The sequence below is a fragment of the Sceloporus occidentalis genome, unplaced genomic scaffold, assembly GCF_023333645.1.
Source record: "Sceloporus occidentalis isolate IW3139 unplaced genomic scaffold, rSceOcc1.0.p SCAF_29, whole genome shotgun sequence".
NCBI lineage: Eukaryota > Metazoa > Chordata > Lepidosauria > Squamata > Phrynosomatidae > Sceloporus > Sceloporus occidentalis.
Window position 1 is genome coordinate 2972749 of NW_028317009.1, and position 21880 is coordinate 2994628.

The window sequence follows — 21880 nt, forward strand, 5'->3', positions numbered from 1 at the left end:
CCAACACTTTGCTTTTCAAAAAAGAAAACAAATGTAGCAGTTGTTTAGGATCAGGGCTAAATTAAGGAGCACCTGGCCCAATTCCTCCCCGGCCTGCAGTTGTAGGGGCCCTAAGCCTCAACATGTAGTAGAATGACTTGATTGGTAGTAGTCTGAGCTGCCCCTCTGCTGCTGGGACCTGTGCCACCTGTGAGCGCTGGATTATTGGGCAGAGAGGAGCCGCTCTACAGCAGGTATGTATATTATGTGATTAATCCAGTGCAGGGCTGGCTCCTCTCTCTCGGTGTCCGCCAGCACCCAGACAGCAAGAGGGAGGGCTTTTGGTCACATGGTAGGCTCTGATTGGCTGTTCGGCCTCCTCCCTCCCTTGCTTCACTGCTCTCCTTTTGCTCTCCCTCCATTTTGTGCCTATGCTGTCGGTGAGAGGACAACAGCACCCAGACCACATGGAGGTGTTAAGACAATGGCTGATAGCAACTGTTGGGCGGTTAATTGTGTACACCCCTGTGTTGTGTGGAATATGTAGTATTATGTTATATATTATACCTATACAGATATGAATGGAACAGTCTTGACGAGGAATAATGTGCCACTTGCCAACAGTCCTTTCCAGTCTCACAACAGATTGGAGGAATTATGTGCCATTTTCCAACAGTCCTCTCCCATATCACAACAGATTGGCTCGTCATTGGCTGCACACTCGCTATGAAGTCAGAGGTGAAACTACAGCTTTCCTGCAAACTCCCCTGCCTACTCCCTCTTTAGTGAATAAACCTCAATCTGTATGTCTACCAAGAATTTTTTTGTCTTTTTATCAATTAATCTTTTAATTCAGATCTTGCATTCATGTGTAAAAGAAAATATAAAACAAATACTTAATTTAGTTGGCAGCTTTTTGTGTTTAGCTTATATGTTTTAAAAAAAAATGTGCTCCAGGTTGGTTTTATCCAAAATTAGTTTACATGAAAAGTGGCTGGCGAAATAGTTAATGGTTTTACTGTCTTTGAATAGACTTCCTTATTACAAGGAATGCGAAAGGCAAATACCCCACAATTCTTTTTGCCGTGCTATGTTGACAGTGGAGTGATTATCAACACAATTTAATTCAACCAGTCAGGTAAAATAAAGGTTACTTGTGCCAATAACTCATTCAGTCGTTGGCTTCTGTGCTGTTTACTTCTGTACGACAGCCAGGCCTTTTCATCTGACTCTAAAGAGACCAAGTCAGAAAAGAAATTAGCAAAGGAAGAAAAACCATGGTGCACTCCACTATCTAAACTCCCAAATAGTTTATTTGCATGAGCAAAGTTATCTTTGCCAAGAGATTGGAAAAAATATATTTAATATTGATATATCAATGGATCAATGCAATGACATTTTCTTTTCCAAATGGTAACAAAGCCAAGATCAAGGTGAACTTTCCCTCTTTATAGTAACCCCTGATTACTTCTCCAGGTCTTTAAGCTGATAAATAGTCCACCTGGACAAACAGGAACGCACATTATTATTATTATTATTATTATTATTATTAATATTATTATTATTATAATTATTGACTCTCCGTAAGCAATAGGTGGGACTGGGACAAGAGCCATGCAAAGAGTCTGTCTTGACCCATTTTTGGTCTATGTTGTCTCCCGAGCTAGCTTACCCACCCGTACAGACAGTAAAGATCCCATTTTTTTTTTTATTAATAACATAAATGGGGGTATGTGGGGCTTTTCAAGATGGACGTTCATGACAAGACCATAGAAGGGTGACAGCAAAGCTCACAAACCACCACGTTTCTCTGTGAAGCTTTGCCAAAACGTATTCTCCAATAACCAAAACGTTTCATTATTTATGAGGATCCCGATCATGACCTAGAATTCCAATCTGTAAAAAAAAAAATGTGAAAAAATATTGAATACCCTTAAAAAAACACTGTCCTTAGGTTCCAGCATTTTAAGTCCAAGTAAAGAAATGCCGTCCTTATAACAGCTACCAAGAGAAAATAGTTTGTTTTTTTTTCAACAATTACAATTTTTATTTATTGAAAACACCGTACTGTTACCATCCTTGAAATAATGGGCAGCCAGCACTAAGTACAATTTTCTTGCCAAGATAGTTACAGAAATTGTACCCACTAATCAACTGACTCAGACCTGCTAATTGCGTATGTAAATGTTTTCTCCGCAGGTGGTTGTGTCCTCAGTCTTAATAAATAAATAATTAGAAACATGATTAATAATTTGCCTTGGTGCACTGTGGTTCAGAGTTCTCTAAGGTGAAAATATGTAAAATTAACGCGCAGTCCAACATTTGCTTTGCGTTTCCAGGAATCCAGAATTTCGTGTAAGATTCTTAAAGGAAAGAAGAAAAAAAAAGAACGTTGGAAGCTTTTGACAATCATACGAGCTTATAAAAAAGTTATTGCTGCAGGACGTTCTAAATAGCAGTGGGAAAGGGTGAACCAAGGAACCAGGGTTATTGATGTGCAAAGGCTATATGTACAAAGAGAACATCTGAATAGGGAATTAAATCTCTTTTCTGTGTAAAAGCCCCAGGTGAACTGTCAACCAGAATATTAACAGCGAACCACAGACTCTTTTGTAGTGAACAAATTTACGGTTGTTCATATTGCAGGCTTTGCTATTCTCGTTGGTATAAAATATTATTATTTATACATATTGTGTCGAGCATCAGCACTTAGATTTTGCAAGAACATTGTAAGAATATTGTACTGTAATACGGAGAGGAGACATGAGATATAGTAATGAGCATACCTGGGAACTCTCAGGGTTTTACCCCAGTCTGCCGCTGACTCCTTCTTATTCTACCCATCTATGATCATATATAAGCCGATTGTTGCTTTTACTACCAATATATGCTATGGTAATAGGGCCTAGAAAGCCTGCTCTGATAGACACAGCTATTGATTCATCTTAACCTAAATTTGATATGCATTTGATAAACATTCCGTATTTGCTGGATTATAAGACGCTCTTATATTGCTCTTATCTCCAAGGTCGTCTTATAATCGGACCTCAAATAGAGCTCTGACTACAAGACTAAGATCCAGATACCCTGCAGCGCTGCAGGGGACCAGGATCCTCCTGTCTGGAAGCCGGTGGATGTGTGCACGATGCGTGCAGACAACCTCCGCTGCTGCCGGCACTTCTGCCGGGAGATGCTAATGTCTGAAAGTTTTACTTTATTGAGAGGGCGATAGGGAAAAGGAACAGCTTCCAGGCACAAGTGGGATGCGTGGACAGGAGGCATGCTTGGAATAGGCATATGATGAGACCAAGGACTGATTAAATTTTTTATGGTGGGAAAAATGGACAGACTAGATGGGCAGGGGTGGATTAACAAAGGGAAATTTGCTCCGGGGTTCCTGGTGGTAAAGGACCCCTACTTGCTGCTTATTTGCTGTAGTTTATGTACAGTATTGTCCGCACCGTGCTGGGTGATGTGGGTCTCACTTGGTCCATGGGGCCCTTCTCCTGCAGCAGGGGTATTATTATTATTATTTGCAGAGACACAGACATACTCTATGGGCATCAGAGATTGCAGAGCCAGCTTCTTGCTTCCTTTCATGTGATAGAATCAGCAGGTAAAAAGCTTTCTGTAATCACGTTACATCAGTAAGCAGAAGCTACTTTGGTCAGAGTTACTGTGCGAGGATCCTATAGCTATCAGCCTGCAGCTACAGGAAGAGAGATATTCTGCAGACAGGGAGTGGGATCTGGCTTTATTGTAGTCAGCGTGTCTACAGGTGTGTGTATGTAGGGACATACCTGTATGAATGCATGTGGTTTGGCCTGTTAAGCATATTTGTGAGTGTGTGTGTATATATATATATATATATATATATATATATATACGCATTATGCCTTTGTGTGCCTTTTGAGTAGCTGTCATAATTTTCATACAAGTTTGTGGGAACAAGCAATTGCTTTGCCTGATGCCCCCTTGTTTGTGCCCTCCTGACATTGATCGGTCTTTGTGAGATGGGACGAATGGTTCTCACTTGCTGTTAAACTAACATTTCTATCATAAACGTTTGTATCATATGGCTATTGCCGTTCCGTTGATCGGATTAATCACTGAATCAATGTCTGTTAAATATAAATATAACAGGTAAAATCAATCAAAAATTCTATGCTTTCCTTCTGTTCTCTAGAACTCAGTTTTACATACTCTCTAATGCAACATTCAATGTCTTGTAAAGTGAGTAGAAATAATATTCCAGTGTCCTGCTTTCCCCAGACTGTGAAAACAATCAGTAAATTCTTTAATCATTTCGAAGAGGCTTGGGTATTTCCATAATTATATCTGCTATCCTCTCTGTATCTGATTTGTTCTGTATTTCAAAAGGTCAAGATACGTGGTAGCTGCCTATCGGCCCGCTGCTGTTATTTGAGTGCTGTGGCCATCTCATTTCTCGGTAGCTTTCATTGTGCTCATCTGTTCAAGGCTCATTTGCTGGTTAATTGCATTTTCAGATCCTTTAAGATGTCTGCTACACCTGCTCACCACTTCATAGTCTCTTTTGATCTCTCCAGAAATATCAAACTTTGATTATGTGAAAATCATTCTTTACGTGCATAGAAAGCAAGTTAAGATTAACAATGTATCTCTTCTGACCTGGCCAATTGTCTCTTAGAAGTTCTTCTGAGACAGGCTGAAGCATTACAAATTTATACATAAATGATAACCAACGCTTTTTTTTCCCTTCTGCTGGTAGCAAATTACCTTTTTTTATGTCTGTTTATGCTTGGCTAATTGTCATTACAAAGAACTGATATGGAAAAAAAATTACCAGATGTGATAAGAGATGTTTACTTATCATTCGAAATTAAGGAATACACATGCACTTGTTATAACTGGGTAAATGACTCTCCCGTCCAATACACACACACACAAAAAAAGAATTCTTGGCCAAAAATGTTCTGTTACAAGAGATGATCTGAGAAAGTATGAATAGAACATGGTTCGAAATTTGAGAAAAAGTAACAGTTTTTAAGGCAGAAGCATACCTAGCGGGGGGGCGGTCCGCACCGGGTGCCGCTCATCAGGGGGGTGCCAACTTGCCGGCACCCCTCCAGAGACGGACAGTAATGTCCGCCGCTGGAGGAGAAGCCTCGCAAGGGAGCAGTATCGGAGGTCTTAAAGACCTCCGATATCGCTCCCTCGCGATCCATGCGCCAACTGCTGCTGTGCGCCGGGGTTTGTTGTCAGATCCCAGCGCACAACACTGAAGCCGCGACCCACAGCCGTCCGTGCCCTCTGAACCAGGAAGAAGAAGACAGAAGAAGAGGAAGAAAAGGAGCTGACTGCTGTAAGAAGAAAAGAGGAAAGGTAGGAAATCATTCAGTGAGAGTGACAGTGAGAGTGGATTGGTATGTGTGGATTGGTATGTGTGGAATCTGTGGATTGGTATGTGTGGAATCTGTGGATTGGTAAATGTGGATTGGTAAATGTGGATTGGTAAATGTGGATTGGGATGTGTGGAATCTGTGGATTGGTAAATGTGGATTGGTATGTGTGGAATCTGGATTGGTATGTGTGGATTGGTAAGTGTGGATTGGTAAATGTGTGAGAGTGATGGGTGTTATGCTGTACCATTTCCAATGTCTTTTTCATTATATAATTATGCTCTAAAGTACATCATAACTCCCATCATTCTATGCTGTTCCATACAGTGGCAGAGCTGGGAGACAGAGGCCTTGCACCCCCACCGCAGGACTCCTGAAAGGTAAGTGAACTTCAAAGCGGGAAGAGGGTAGATAGTTAGGAGGGGGTAGATAGGGAGAAGGGGGTGAGACGGGGGGATAGGGGGTAGATAGGGAGAAGGGAGTGAGAAGGGGTAGATAGGGCAGAAGGGGTGAGAATGGGTAGATAGGGAGAAACGAGGGTAGCAAGAATATTGAAATAAAGAGTCAGACGGAGAGAGCGAAAATTAATGGATTAATGTGTGGATGAATTGTGTGAATGAGTGAGAGAATTAATGAATTTGTGAGAATGCATCAATGAATATGTGTAAATAATTTGTGTGAAAGAATAAATTATTGTGTGAATTAGTGAGTGACTGTAAAAGTGTTTGTGTTAATCATAGGTGTATAGTTGATTTGTCAAAAAGGCAAAGATGGTATAAGCAGGGTGTTTATGGGACAAAGATGGCACAGGTAGCGTGTTTATGGGACAAAGATGGCGTACACTCGGCTGTTTGGGAACAATGCTGACTCATGCTGGGCTGTTTGGAGGCAAAGATGGCACGTCCTATGTGTGTGTAATTTGGGTGCCGGTCAGGTTCTATGTGGGCAATGTGAACGCTGTTTTTTTGGAGGGTTATTAAAGAAAGCACTATTATATGTTCAGTAAATGTTATTTAAACGTGTTTATTTTACTTATAAGTTATTAATTTATTTTTTCAGATTTCTTGTTGTTTACAGTTGACATACAGTTTACAAATTGGTGCAGTAAATATTCTTGCCAACATAATTTTGATTTTGATAGATGTCTTTACATTGGGGGGGGGTGCCACTTACAGGATCCGCCCCAGGTGCCAAATACTCTAGGTACGCCCCTGTTTAAGGGTATTGTGTTTGGGAATCCAGATTCAAGGGCAATATAAAAGGGTAATATAAAAGGGTAATATTCTCTTGTTAGGAGGTGATTTTAATCTGTATGCACAAAATTTACATATGCCTGCCTAGGTTATTCAATCCTGGACCCATGTAGTTATCTTTTATGGTTGCCTTTTCTTGGTGTGCCGCCAAAGTACAGGTGTAATTTAAGAAAAGCTTTTCAAAGGTATTGTTCATAAAAGTTGCGTTTGTTGTCATTTGAGAGTCATATGTAGTGTAAGGATGCTTTACTTTAGTGTGAGGGTGGTGGGTAAATGGAACAGCCTCCCCTCAGAAGTGTTAGAGATTAATACAGTGGTGGAATTGAAACATGCATGGGATAAGCATATGGCTCCTGAATCTAAGCCGAGACCAATGACTGATTAAGGTCTGCGTCTTTACAGCAGAAAGAAAAGCCAGGCTAGATGAGCCAAATGGGTTTTATCTGTTTCATTTTTTTATGTTAAGTCTGCCATGAAGCTTTGTGAGTTATGTTGGTTTGTTAGACTACAAAATGTGGATTAGTGTAACTGCGGGGTACTTACCTTCCTTCTGCCCGAACCGCCGATCTTCTGAAACCCCTCGACGCCTGTAGCCGATGGCAGGTTTCCTGAACACAGACTGCATGGACTCTGGCCCTGTGTACTCGCATGCCACTGTGTGGCCTCTTATAGGCACTACCCTTGTGCGTTCCAAGCCTCCGTTTCATGCTGGGCGGGAAATGCAATTAGCATGTCTATTTAAACCTGGCTGTTGCACTAGCTCATTGCCTGTGATAGTGCCTTGTGCATGTTGGCTGTGCTTATTAAATACCTTACTTCGTGATTTTGGCTTCTGACCCTGGCTTGTTTTTGACGTTCCTGTCTATCTCCTGTGTTTGAACCGGCTTGTTTTAGATTATCCTGTCCTCGCCTACTCCTGACCTCGGCTCCGTGTAACGACTACTCTTTTGCCTGTTGCAACCAGTTAACTGCCCTGCTCCCGTACCGGTGGATGATACCAGGTTCCTGCACTGCTGGTCCTCTAGCCGTGACAATTAGTCAGCAGAAGACTCTACAACTAAATTCTGATTGCCAAGAAGGAATTTTCTCCCCCAATTGCTGATGTAAGGGTTTTTTATGCCTTCTTTTGGGTCAACAGTGGTAAACAAGGGATAGGAAAAGGGTTGAGCTTGATGGACGGAGTCTTTTCTCAACCTAAGCTACTACAAACTATAAGCTTCCATATACCTCCCATCCTCCACCCCCGGAGGGCTGCATGCATTCTTCAGTGCCCTAGACACCGGAGATTATAAAACCGGGACCGAAGGATTGTGGTGCTGAAGCCCACTGTCCCTCCAAGCTCCACCTTGGTGAGATAGAGTGGCAAAATTGGGACTTTCCCATGTAAAAGGTATGATTTCATGAGGTGTGTTATAACATCAACGATCGTGTTGGCACAGTCACAGTATTTCTAGAATCCTGATGCATATCCATAGATTTAAAGTGAAGTCTACTGTGGGGGATACAATGAACAGTTGAGGTTACATACATTATAGTGGGTGTCAAGAGTTGGCCATTTGTTGGAGGATCTATTTGATTAAAAATGGTTCATTTTAAGCTTTTTAATGCCAGGTTTGTCCAATCCCTACAGGGACTCCATATAAAAACATTTTCTGAGGCAATTACAAATAATCTTTCAAGGCACAAGAACTTCTCACAAAGTCAAATTTAGCTTCCAGACCTTACATTGGTCAACCATCGTTGAGTATCATTAAGTCAGTGGTATTAAAGATGGTCACCATACACGTTCACTTAAGTTGAACTATTCTCCAAAAAATTTTTTTTTTTTATCTAGAAAAGAAAGTTAAGTGAAAACAACTGAAAATTGTCTTAATTAAAAAAACATGTGTGATATGGACCAGTAGCTTATTTTTTTAAAATATCGAAGCCACGGTGTAACTTGCAAATTTATATTTAAAGTATAGCTGTTTGGATGACTACACATCATTTGTAAAGTCTGTGATCTTTACCTGTCAGTGATACCCAGTTGTGCTAAACATGTTGGCATTAAAACTCAGAAAACAAGCGATATTATTCCAGATGAATGATTACCAATTCATTCTGATTTGCTCTTAATAACAATGACCTCAATGCTTTGTGACAGTCTTTAATAATTCTGACAAGAGCCGGCTTGACATTTGTAACAATAATGTTTGAAGGGGGGGGGACTTCAGCCATATGAATAATAATGCATTTTTTCATTATATTCTTTACAGTAATTATGGCTGTAACATTTCAGTCTTCACATGGATAGCAAGATAGAAATGGAATCTGGTGACGGTTCTAGGTATTGTTGACAAGGTCGCAAACGGTTGTCCGCATGACAGTTATATTCTCTACAGGGAAATGAGATCTATGTAAACAAAGAATGCTAAAGGACTTGGCTAATCAACAACATTTTGTAATTATTCACATATTCCACTGGTGATTCGATGGGGCTGTCACACTCCTTGAAGGTAGACTGGGTTCTCCCACTAGCTTTGGATGGTTCCTTCTTAAACTCATACCAAAGCTCTTACACAAGGGTGCATGACTTCAGACTTTAAGGCCTCGTAAGCATTCCGAGAATTTTTGGTTTACAAAATACCCGTTCTGTCCTGTCCTGTCCTGCATCTTTATTTTTCCAAAGACATAGAAACTCTATCCATCTGTACACATACCTCCATTAGTCAGAAAAGGGGGAGACAAAAAAAACCATCTTTCAATAGAAACAAAAACTTAGACGGCAGATCGGACCCATTCAGCCCATCTAGTCGTCTGTTTTCCTGCTCTAAAGACTCAAATCTTAACCGGTCTTTGGTTTCGTCTTAGATTCAGGAGCCATATGCCTATCCCATGCAGGTTTAAATTCCCTCACTGTATTAGCCTCTACTGCTTCTGCTGGGATGCTGTTCTTGTACAACTACCACCCACATAGTAAAAACAAAACTTACATACATTATATCTAACCCTGTGACCTTCTAGTTTTAGAATATGACCTCTCAATAAACTAATTTATTGGATTAATTAATACATCAAAGAAGCCCTATAATTTAAATTAAACCACCACATTTTGTATTGGTATTTTAACGCTAACTGTAATCTACTCCCATAATAAAAAAAAAAATCTTCAGTCTCACAGAATAACTAGTGCTTCATTCTATTATTTTGAACGTTCCATATAAAACTAAATTATGGCAAAAATAAAAAAGAAATCAACAGGAATTTTACATTCATTAGGCACTTGATTGCTCCGTTTCATTATTATGGAAATTCATGGTGTCATGCAAATAGCAGTAGCATGTCAGATAGCTTAATTCTCGGCTTGTCAGTTTTGTGCGTTTTATCACCATATATTAGACAGAAAAGTAAGTACAGAATCCCATTTTCACTCAATATTCGACAATAGCACCTTTCCCCAGAGTCCATGTATTTGTATAATACCTATCCAGAAATGTCAGGGTTTGATTTACTTGCATCCTGTTGCATTTAATAGTATTCTTTGGTTATTTCATAGTTGTTGCTTTGGTTAATAGAAGCTATTAATGCTAATGTATAATTTATTTCAGCTAGATATAGTAACCCTTTTAATGTCTACAGGGGTGGTTCTGGTGCTGTTTCTTGTCTCATATCCCACGGGTTTAAGGAAATTACATTTTAAAGCAACGCTTTATTGGGTAAGCACATGACCATATTGTATTTTTATTATGAGATCTAATAAGATCAAATGAGCTTTATGTAGGTAGAACATGCAGGTTCAGGAACTTCCAACCCAATGCTGTGTTCCCATTAGAGATGCTGCTGAACTACTTAATTCTTGGCCAGTTCACGATGTCATAGATTCAGACACTGAGTCAGCCATGAGTCCCAACGGTCTCAAGCATTTCCGCTTTTTAGCATATGAGCCAATTGTATAAAGGCTCAATAGCTATAAAATATTTTTCTCATGCTGAATTCCACTAGACATGTATTTTATTTTTAGTTTATAAATTCAAATCTAAAAAGCAGGCAGTAGCATATCTCGGACTAGGGTCATTCTGGTAGCCGATGGTCAAGTGAGCAAAACTTGTACACAGTTTAACGAGCTCTAGTTCTGTGTAGGTTCTACTCAGTAAGAAAAAAATATATTTTCCTATTAGTCCAAAACAAAAGAGTCTTTAGTCGATACCTCTTACGGGCCAGTATAGAAAAATACATATAGATTAGACCCATGAGGTCCTGGACGCTTCAGATGGAAGGTCAAGTGAACATTCGAGGTTCTAATAGTCTCTGAAACCTTCTGATAAACAGTATCAACTTCAACTAAGGACTCTAGGTGCTGCTCGTAACCAAACAAAGGACTGGCTCGCCTAGTCATACATGATACAGTCATTTAGGAGAGCAACAATGTGTCTGTTATATTGCTCTTGCAGACTGAGATGGGTCTCTATATTATAGCTGCTCCATCTAAACATTTCAAAAAGTGGTTTCAGTCTTATAAATACTTTGGCATGTTTTTTTAGTCAATAATAGATGTATATTCATATATGATAAACATACATGTTGCATTAAGATGTATGTACAGATATTGAGCAAGTTGGCTAATTTCTTAAATGACACCAAAAATTCAATGGCTTCTTATTCAGGTTTATGTCCCGCACAGTTCTGCAGTTGACTTAAATTACCTGAAATACAATAATTTCATGTGGTTTTAATTCTTAAGCATAAAAAGGCAGCTCCTTTCTCTTGTATTATTATTTTAATTGTAAAATGGCCACTGGGTGACACTGTTAGATTTGATTTTGGTACACAAACAACTAGAACGTTATGCCATCAGAATGTATAAAAACAAAGAAATATACTTTTTTTCCCATTGCCCACCGAGCTCCGTAAAGCTATAGATTCTTTTTATAGAAACCGTCTGGGTCGGATCGTGATAAACTGGCTTCAAAATGATAATGAAAGTAGATCATTTTTGCCATTTCCCACTCATTATAAACTGTCAGAATGATGGATTAATTTAGGGGCATGTTCTGTCCTTGGTATAATCTTTTTTTTTTTTTTTCTTTCTTCAAGAGAATAAGGAAACTGAATTTTAATTTCTATTGTACTGGCTTGAAAGAATGTGCTCTGAAACTCTGACTTTTTTCCTAAAGAAAAAAAAACTTTGTATTAAGGCTGTTTGGGACTATTTATAATTAATATTTAAAATGTTATTTTATTCGACCCAAGTCCTGAAAAATACATTTAAATAGTTAACAACTGGTGAACCCCATAAGAGACTCATTAATAACTTAATTACTGCCACCAACATTGGGCTGAAAATTAATTGAATGCCAGTCCAGTCATAGACTGCAGTAGAAAAATGAGATAAAAAGAGATCATTTTATCTCAGTCAATGAATCTGTATATATATATATATATATATATATATATATATATATATATATATATATATATATATATATATACTCAATTGCTTTTGTAAGATGTATCTCCAGCGCCCATGTCACAACTGCATGTGTGGCCACCATCCTAATTAATGAGTGCCTACAGGTGCTCCATCTTTTAAAAACACGTTGCGCTATGTGAAGGGTTATGGCACAATTCTTCATGGTGTAATTGGGCTGGTTGGGGAGGCGAGAGATCTTTCTTGTAACCGTCCCAGGAGAAGGGCTGCCATCCCCACAATAAAAATATAAAAGTTCTATCTTATGTTGCAAATAATTGAACAGGAACCAAGAATCCAACATGGTGAACAGGTCGTTGCGGGTTGGCGGTGGTGTCTGTCATAAAGTCCAGACAAGCTCATCTTTAGTTCTGACACTTGTTGGTCTCCTTGGAGAGGTTTTCTTAACCTCATCCTGAGAAGTATGTTAAAATGTAAATTGCAGGTTCTATTGTGTCTGAAATAGAGAGTAAAAGATTTTCATTATTGCCTTAGAGTTAGGTGTATAAATAGAGGACAAGTGTTATCTTCCAGAGCTGGTTTAAGGCTTAGCGCTCAGGGATAATGGATTTAGCAGGTCCAAAGATCCTATCCTCTGAAGGGATTACCTATACTTCAGAGAATGGAAGCATAAGCTTAAATCATCAACAACTTTGGAGTTCAATAAACCCACTGGTAATCACCTATCTGGAGAAGCTGCGGCGGTAATTTCCATACACACAGGGTTTCGAGAGGATGGAGCGTTTCCTTTTCTGAAGTCACTGATCAGAAACTCTTAAGGAAAACGGGACAAGGTTCCCATGACTAAAAGTATTTCCAAAAGTACGAATTGGGTAACTTTGATAACTTTATTGGCAAATTAAATTACATTGGATTGTAAGCTTTTTAGAATACTTAGTTCTCCTTCAGGCATAAGTAGTGTCAAAAGTTTGTCATCTAATGCAATTCAGTTAGCCAATAATCGTAGCATCTTTACCAGATTTGCTATTTTTCTTCACACGGCTAACAGCGTACAATTCGATAACTCCATTTTCAGAAGTGTCACTCTAAAGATAACGGGTAACATCTGTATTATGTATCGGTGACATGCACCATCAGATATAGTTAGGGCTTTGTCTTTTACGCTACAGTGTGGAATAAAGAAGGGGAAATATGAATTATACATATAAAGACGGTGGCATCAAAGAAATTTCAAGCATGACTTTAAAGGGGGTATCAATGCAATATCAGAGAACATGTTCATGTCTCTAGGGCAGCATTGGTTAGCCCTCATTTAGAACATTCCGTTCAGTTTTAAGCACCGTTGCATAAAAGGATTTTATAAAATTTGGAAATCTACAAATTTAATGGGCAAGGTGGGGATTTCAGCTATGAAGAACGTTTAGTTAAAATGGATTTATTTATTTGTGGGAAGAGAAGGGGCCATCTCATCACAGTATGCAAACACATTTGAGGCCTCTATGAGACCCTTTCAGGGAGATCGTTAATCCATGGGGAAAGCGTGTACAGTTATGATTAAGGGAGCCGTGGTTCCATCTTAACCAGAGACGGAAGTTTCTCTCAATAAAGCCAGTGGAACTCTGTTCTGCATTACCTATGTGGGCTGGAACTACAAGTACAGCGGGGGCTCTTAAGAATAAACTGATTACTTGTTCGGCAAGGAATTTATGAATACATCATATTTAAAAGTTGTTAATTCAATAATTTTTCTGCCCATGGGATTTCCATCTAGGTATACTTGGCATGCCCAATTACACAAAGCTTGTTGAATATAATGGTATTCTTTGAATCAATAATAATAGTAATTAAAAGGAATTCTGCATTCATTAGTGGAATTACATAATCTTGGATTTATTGAGCTTGATGTCTTTTTTCACAGTACTGTCTAACATATGGAAGGGAGGTGTGTAGGAACATTATACTTATTATATATTATTATATTCTTTATCTTTGATATTGTAAAACACGCACCGTTTGTGTGTAAGTCTGCAGGTGTCTGGAAAGAAAAGCCATACAGCATATTTAAGGAAGCCTTAAAATGTAAAGTTAAGAAGCGAGGCATGGGCAGTTCAAAATCGATGTCCGCATTTGATCATTACGATCTAATCTATTGCTATAGTTAACTTTTTTTATTGGGCCGATGAAGCCGGAGATAATTAGAGTTGACTCTGTGATAGGATTTTCCTGAAATATGTTTAGTACCAGGGGATAAAGTATTGGGTCAATAAACAGCAGAAACTAGCACAAGACATTACTTTTAAACTTGTCGTCAATTTTATTTTTACACTTTAGAGGGCCCTCAACATGCGCACCCAAAAACCTTACGGAGTTGCCATGCAAAATTTTATTGTTCAGATCAGTATTCCCTAAAGGACATTTAAAAATGTACAGTAAAAATTGGATAAAGAATCCCTGGGGAAAAAAATGATTGTAATCTATTTTTGTGTCTCTGGATATTTCAAAATAACCGTCATCCGATTATTTTGTGCATTGTTTAAAAATAATGCCTTTTTTGTAAACCACAAATATATTCTGTAGTTCTGTAGAATTTCAAACAATGCTTTAATTAGACAAGCAACAAAGTAGACGTTTATAGACACTGATGGAAAAAAAGATAACAGCCTCTATTTTAAGTCTAAAAATATAAGATGCATCTCATTGTATGACTTTAAAAACAAAAAAACTCAAATTCTATTGTGTGAAAATCTATCTATTTCAAATAGAAACATAGAATCTGACGGCAGATCATCTAGTCGCCCGTTATTCCTGTTGTAAAAACTCTTAATCAGTCGTTGGTTTCGTCTTAGATCCAGAAGCCACATGCCAATCCTAGGCATTTTTAAATTCCCTCACTGTGTTAATATGTACCACTTCTGCTGGGAAGCTGTTACACTTATGTACCACTGTCTCATCAAAGCATCTTACCTTAGTTTATATACAGAGGATTTTAATCATTTTGTAATGGCCTCAGCATGTATTAAGTTCATTATTTGGTTACTGTATACTTTATTTTAAATATATATCTCTATATATAAATGGATTTCATGGTTGTCTTTTTGTCGGAGATATAATTGTTTTACTGCAAAATAATCTATTTCAATAACCAGTCTTTACACTTCACAGCATCTCGTGGGACCTTTAAGTCTCTGTTCCCTCGTGTCTTGACCTTGCTGAACCAGTGATAACTCTGATCCTAGGTTCCTGTACCCTCTATCACAAAATATAAACACATCCATCATCGGATGACACAATCTTGAATTATTCCTCTCCAGAATGTCAGTGCAATGCTATCTTCCGGGATGTAATGTATATCTGTTTTTTAAACCATCTCTAATATGCGAAGATAATGTAAAGCAAAATGATTAACATTTTGATTATTTGCTAGAGGACCATTCATCAATGTTGAAGCAATTTTTGTAGCTTCATCGGAACATGTCCTTAACTGAAATTAAAATTCCTATTTCTTTTTGAAGAGAAAATGGTGGGGATAATTCTAGTATAAAAGCACATTGTCTTGTGAGTTTCAAGTGAAACGTGTTTTCGGAGCACAGCGATAGTATGTTAAAACCAATTCATAATTCAGATGTATTGATAGCTTAGCTGTTGAATTATGAATGTATGAAACCTGCCTCCTAAAATATCCAAAAGGATGCAAAGTAGCAATGGATGCCATCGATGAGAAGGCTGCTTCTTGTTGCATTAGGAAACTTAGAAACATAAAATCTTACGGCAGATAAGGACCATTCAGCCCATCTAGTCTGCCCTTTTCCTGCTTTAAAGACTGAAACCTTATTCATTCGTTGGTCTCGTCTTCCCGATTCATACGCCTATCCCATGCGTGTTAACTTTCTGTATTAGTCTCTATAATTTCTGCTGGGATGCTGTTTCACTTATCCACCATCATCTCAGTAGGACTTCCTTATTTCGACTTCTTCTCAAATGGGAAAATGGGTCACTCTATTTCCAAAACTACGTAAGGCCTTACCGGAGTTTGCTAACTCTCCATAGTTCCTGATGAGTCTCTCCCAGTCTCTCGAGGGTGAGGGAGATCATGATGAGCTTCTTATTAACTATGGACTGAGTTGCCCCTTAAGAGTACACTACTTACAAGTTTCATCCTTATGTTTCTTCTTTTTATCTGTACTTGATTTTTTTATGTTAACTTATGAATCACGCTGCTCTAGAAGCATTTCCAGTGCTAGGGCGTAAAGAGCAAGCCAGTGGCAGTGAATGATTTCTCAAGAACATCTGATTCTTTGAGAAGGAAGAAAAAAAAACTTTTGTTCTGATAATTCAAAGCTAATGAATTTGGAAATATGCCGGATCGATCACTAATTATACACAAAGCACCGTTATTAGAATTAGTGGTGGTGTTTTTTAGACAAAGGAAGTTAAATTCCCTAGTTTAGGTTTCTTACAATGAACCAAATGTTCCTTGGCATTCAACCGTACCATTTGCATTTTAATTAAGATTGTGGCTCGGTGCCATCATTTACTACACCTCTGTCTGTCTGGTCGAGCATTGAATATTTATGCGGGCTAATATTTTATTTAAAAATACAACAAAATCAATAAAAAATAAATCCCCCACAGGTCATTATGTTCCACTTTGAAACAGCAGGTACACAGATGTATAGATGTAAAGCAGCTTTTTATCTCAATGGCTCTTCCTTTTCCCTTCTTGGACCTGTTCAAGAAGCATTTATTCGATTTTCAGGTGCTTTTTGCAAAGTGCTAATTAATTACTTTTTAAGGTAAAGTCTCTTGTCTAAAGTAAAAAAAAAATATATCTTTTAATACAGTAAAGAAAGGCATTATCACATTCCACAGAACTCTTGAAAATTGTAATCCGTTTCCTGAACAAGCCTCCATGAAGAACGTAGATAAGAAATCTCAAGACATTTTTATTAATTACAACAGAAAGGTCAGGGGATCATTGTTACTTCTGACCTATATTTTATATTAGCCGACCTATCTACAATAGGTCATATTCCGCATAAGAAAGTGCTGGTGGCGTTCCAGAGCTACCATGGAATTACAGAGCATCTGTCTGCCACCTGTCCTGTCTAAAATTTATTTATGTACGTAAACATTCCTTTGGAGAATTGCTTACACTCCCTGCCATACAATCAGTAATAACACTAAAAGTTATTTTGGAAACCCAAAATAATATGAAAAAAAGTGTGATCAGTCATGACCATGCTTAAAAGTCCATTACAAATATATTACAAAGTGCATCAAAGAAGCAGCTAGAAATATCCCAGCAGCCCACCCTGGTCGTAATCTTCAAGAGTGTTTTTCATTATGTTGTCTCATTAAAGAGTTTTCAAAATGTCACTTAAACATTTTGTAAAATATATGAGAAAATATACATTTCTTAGCAGACCAAATAAGCAAATTTGTCAAAGCTACCTAAAAAAACCCCTTGTGAACATCCAACTGCTCCGATTTTGGGCCATGTTACCATTTGGTCTTCTGAATATTATAGAGTAATAGATTAGTTTTATCTCATAAAGAGAATTTGAACCTACTACTAAACGATTTGTTCTAGAATACATGAAATGTAACTTCACTATACCTATATTTTTATATGTTCATGTTTTGGTCGGCGACCAGGATTTTAATTTAATTTTCTAAAAATGTTAGAAAACTAATTCAATTCATCTTTGGTTCCAGATACCGTTGAGATACTTTCTCTAAAATGCTGGGATTTGTGCAAAATCTGAAAAATTCAAGTCTTCTAAGTTTAGTTTCTGGATTGCTAGTTTGGTATTTGTAGATACAGAAGGTATTGCTCTGTCTTTGAATTTGTTTCAACAAAAGAACATTTTTCCAGATGCCTGAAGCATCAGTCTGTTAGAAGTTTGCTATACCTTGGACACTAAACTTATTTCTTCAAAGCTTTTACACGGTAAAGCTATATATTTTATTTTACCCAGTTGGTAGACAGGCCGTCCACAAAGTATTAGCAGATGAGCGATTTACAGAAGCATTTTACAAACTGACCAACAGTAACTCCGGGTGACATATGGAAAGACGCTTTCATGGAGTTAAAACACATATTTTATGGTTCACAGATAAAGTATGGAATCAGTCCCTCGGAAAGTATCAGGTAACAACGTTATAAAGTTAATGTAGAAACTGAAGCCTTACGTGCCACAGTGAAACTAGGATTTATAGTTTGTTTGATTTAAGGATGGCTTTATAATGCTCTTTAACATTGTGAAAAATAAGATTTACTGCTAAAATGTCCTCACTTTCCGAGCACATGTTGTGTTGTTTTGAGTTCTTGAAACGGCTAAACCCACGATCGTTTATAAATGCCACGGAAACGCTCAACAGTCTCTAGAAAACAGATCTTTTTCCAGCTTTTGATAGAACCAATGTTTGTATAAAATGTTTAAATTTATAGTTGCCGAACATCTGTTCTTTTGTAAAGCACATTAGCTGGATATTTCGGAGAGTTTACTAAGATGGCGCTCTGAATAAGATTTCGATTGTTGTTTTCATTGGGCCGTAACACCATCGTTCACTTTGACCCATTTGTCGCGGTATTTTGAAGTGAGACGTTTGTCATGCTATATTTTAAACCTTGAGCTGTTGGCGTGGTAAGAAGCTCGAAGTTTCACAACGTGTTGAGGAGCCTTCAGCTGTGTTCAGTCCGCTGCTCCCTAATTCCGTCTTAATACTGTCATGGAAGATTGATAGGAGAAGGGTGTCTCCAGCCAAAACCTTTGCTAAACTATAGTATCAGATTTGTGGTGGGTCTAAAGAATATGCCATTGTTAATGTGAGCTTTTCAAAACTTTAATGATTCAAAATGACGGGGACCAGAAATTTTGGGTAGGTGTTACATTTGCTCTACAGGATCTGTGATTCTATTATTTTATTTAAAGTTTTAGAAATGTTCTACAAATCTCTACTTTAAACAATGCAGAACTGGTACAGTTGGGAAGATGACCCACAAAATGTAGCTATTGAGTTATGCAAGCGGTATCTTAGTTCATTTTCAGAAATGCGTCCCAAGGTGGAAGGTAAACTTTGACCCATCTAGTCTGTCTGGTTTTCCTGCTGTAAAAACTCTCTTAGTCTCTTCTTAGCATGGGGAGCCATATGCCTATCCTGTGAATGTTTAAATTCCCTCACTGTATTGGCCTCTCCCACTTCTGATGGGAGGCTATTCTATTCATCCACCACCCTCTTGAGTATAATCTTATTTTTCAGTGTGTGTTCCAAATTATAAGTGTATAAATTACAAATGTAAATATTGATGTAAAGAAGAGAGGAGATAGACAAGACAGAGAAGGTGACAAGCAGGAAAAAGAATTGTAGAAGTGAGATGAAGAACAAGCATGACAGGGAAAATAGACATAAATATTAGAACATAAAGCTTAGTTTTGGCAGTATAGCTGAAGTTCAGCCAATACATTATTGAACTTTCAGTTTGCAATCAAGAACATGTTTTTTCTCTAAAACCAACCCTCTAAATTCTAGTATCTTTAACTTCATTACCAGCAAAAAGCTATAAATACGCGGCAATGCTGGTCGAAGAAAAAAATGAAAGTATCAAAGACGATCCTGTAAACAAACCCTAAGGAGATACCCCAAGAATAATGATGTCTTTTCAGTTATGTATACAACTCTTAAGGCTGTGGGGCATATGAATTACAACTGTGCCAAACCCCCTTGGAATAATAAAACTTTAAATTTGACAACTGTCAGCAAGTGTGCCCCCCCCCCAAAATAATCCAATGTTTATTCGGCTTAATTTCTAAATGAAAATGGGATGCGATGTTGATCGCTGATGGTGTTAATTATGCTAGGTTTCATTTCGAGTAAGGCTTTGGGACTTTGATAGACTATCTGGTCTGCCTATTTTCCCTGCTATAACGACTCAAACATGATATTGTAGTGACCTATGGCTTAACAGCCTTTAATGTTTTAAAAATATATATACGTTAATTCATTTTAAAATTTCTAAGATATCCCAAGTTACATCGCGGAAGAAGAGAAGCCATGAATCTGAAACGCCTTCATGATCTCAAAAGCATTAGGATAATGACAGGATAAACTACCTCGAAATTAAAATGTGTAATCACATAGGAACTTTCCCAGAAAAAGAACAGAGATTTCCGTTATGTGACGTGCGTCATGCCCTTTCAGTTGTGATCAAGGCCAAACCGGGGATGAAAAGAGGACCTGGCACTTTAAGGCCAAAGGCCGCTTAATGATGTGCTCATGGCCACCAGATGTTGCTACAGGTAGAATTTTTAGTACTCTTGCTAATAAACTGCTGGAGCAGCCATAATGGTAAGTTTGGGGAGCTATCACCCTCTTGCCTATCATCATAGCCATCATAGCCTTCCCTTGGTAGGTTTTAAAAAAGTAAAATTAGAAAGGTACCAAAGTAAATGTTCACGCAGGTAGATAACTTGACTTTTTTTACATAAAAATAAAAACTTTTTGGCCATCTATAATCAGATTAATATTAAAGCCAGTGTTTCTTTCCATCAGTCCAATTGAGGGTCCTTATACAATAAATAAATATTTGCTAAATAATAAAATCTAGTGTGCAATAAAGCTAGCCTCATTATTTTACTCCAAGCAAACGTTTCACCTTCCAAAATTTAAGGTTTGATCAATGTTTATTTGAATCGGTATCTAAATGAGAATGCATTTTAATTTAGTGAAAGTCTAGCAAGAACATTGACTATTCATCCTCTGTGTGTCAGGCTTTTTTTTTTAATCAGACCTCATTTTTCACCCTGTGATAATTAAAGAGTTGAACGTTTTACCATAATGTTAAGGATTGTAAAGAAACGTCTTGGATTAAGTGGAACAGATTGTGCGGGGAAATGGTAGATGAGAAATGTACAAATGAATTCCATTCTCTGCAGATACTCTTTACTTAACCAAAATACACTGAAACATATTAAAGATTTTAAATCATAATTTCATAGATGCAGAAGTAATCTTCTTCTTCTGCTTGTGTCAAATAACCTGCATTGTCTCAAAATGAGATAGACAAAGAAAACTGGTAAAGAAGTATATTACTGGGGTAATAAGATTGCTGCTCATGAAACATGGCTAGCTTGCTATTAACCAACATGTAGAGTTGACAAAGACCCATAGAAACATAGATACCACCTATTTGGCCCATCTCGTCGGCCCATTTTCCCGGCTGGAGCGATATGCCTATCCCATGCAACTTTAGATTCACTGTTTTACCCTCTACCACTTCTGCTGAGAAGCTGTAACGCTTATCTACCCCCTCTCAGTAAAGTAAACATTGAAATAGATTAAATGGAGCTGGATCGTAAACTTGACCTCGATGACAGTTCTCGTAGGCCCCCCGCACTGCCACTCTTGGTGCAAGCAGTCTTGAAGGACCTTAGATAAGAATGTGACAGTAAACTCCCCATGTTATCCTGAGCTGTCGTCCATTAAATTTAATTGAGACTCCTTTAATGATCAAACGCAAGGAAGCTGGAAATTGGATGTCTAATTCCTTGCAACAGTTTAACACATTGGGGGTCAATACACTATAGGGGCAGTCAACATGAGAGTTTCCAGCTCATTTACATCATGAAAGTCCAACCCCAGCAAGGTTCTGCTGCAGAAAGAGCTTAGTTGGCCCTGAATAATGTATAGTTATATCACCAAGCCTTCTTACACATCTTATGCATTATATAGGGCCAGCTCAGCCCTTCTTGTTGGAGTCAGTGTTGACTCTTTATAATCAATAGTGAAACCGCAAACTCTCCTGCAAACTATGAATAAACTCTGGTGTCTAATCAAGGACTAATCCATGATGTTAATCT